Raw genomic sequence first — 1,262 nt, 5'->3', positions numbered from 1 at the left:
TTGCCTGGCATGCTTGAAGCCCTAGATTTGATCTTCAGTATCGAGTAAAATCAGGGGTCATGACAAAACAATGTCATGCCAGCACTCAGGAGGATCAGAAGTTTAAGGTCATTCTCTACTTCTTACCGAGTTTGAGAGAAGCCTCTTGACTGCTGGGGTTAAAAGAAAGGGAGGAGGCTGGGGTAGTGGGAGGAGCCTAAGTAATAACTCAGACAGACTCTTACTTAATTGCAAAATAAACACCTCCCACAGTGTTCTGTCCTGCAGACCAGCAGCTGCGGCTGTGTGAAGCAAAAAGGATGGCTTTGGCATTATGCCGCTATAAATCACAGCCGCACATATAATTAAGCATCTACATACTAAGTAATTAAATAATAGTACTATATTTTTGTAGATATAGCCTTAAGGGAAAAGAAAATAGGGGGATACACTCTTGGTTTTAATTAAACATCAACAGCCTGTTGATGGCCCTTGTGTCTAAAAAAAAAAAAAGTCTTTAGCAATTAACATATTTATTCTGCAAAAAAAAAAAAACTCTATGAAATATAATCTCAGATCTTATTTAAATAGAACAGTAGTGGGAATTTTTTTTTTTTTTAGTTTTTTTTGTTGTTGTTATTGAGAACATGTAAACAAAACAAAGGTAAAATGAAAAGGTTTAAGGAAAATATTTTTGTTTTGTTTTGAGACATTATCTCACTTTGTAACCAAAGCTGGTCCTTTTTTCTTTTTCTTTTCTTCTTCTTTTTTTTTTTTTTTTTAACACTGTAACCATTTTCAGGGCCCTTAAAGACTTCAGTTGTCCTTAAGGCTCATAACATGGCATCATTATTGCCGGCCTTTTCTAAATTTCTGCAGAAATATTGAGATGTTTTTTCTTTCTCTCTCTCTCTCTCTCTCTCTCTCTATCTCTCTCGCTCTTTTTTTTTTTTTTTTTTTGTTTTTTTTTGTTTTTTTTTTGTTTTTTTTTTGTTTTTCGAGACAGGGTTTCTCTGTGTAGCCCTGGCTGTCCTGGAACTCACTCTGTAGACCAGGCTGGCCTCGAACTCAGAAATCCGCCTGCCTCTGCCTCCCAAGTGCTGGGATTAAAGGTGTGTGCCACCACTGCCTGCCAATGTTTTTTTCTTTAACAAAACCTCCTGTCTCAGTCTCCCAGTGCTGGGATTACAAACAAGTCCCACTAAACCCGGCTTATTAGGTAAAGATCTGAGCAGATTGCCCAGTGCAGGAGCGGTGACTGCTGTGTGTCTTGTTAGGAAGCT

General features: G+C 37.9%; 1 non-coding gene across 1 annotated transcript; it reads right to left on the bottom strand.

Moving 5' to 3' along the window:
* Positions 1–763: 763 nt before the first annotated feature.
* On the bottom strand, positions 764–880 carry LOC117722830 (small nucleolar RNA SNORA33). Its single transcript, XR_004608596.1, has one exon. It is a non-coding gene; the product is annotated as a small nucleolar RNA SNORA33 (small nucleolar RNA).
* Positions 881–1,262: the final 382 nt, after the last annotated feature.

The sequence above is a fragment of the Arvicanthis niloticus genome, chromosome 17 (genome assembly GCF_011762505.2).
Source record: "Arvicanthis niloticus isolate mArvNil1 chromosome 17, mArvNil1.pat.X, whole genome shotgun sequence".
Classification (NCBI taxonomy): Eukaryota; Metazoa; Chordata; class Mammalia; order Rodentia; family Muridae; genus Arvicanthis; species Arvicanthis niloticus.
Note: the sequence above shows the minus strand (reverse complement) of the source record. Positions and strands in the feature narration are given on the sequence as shown.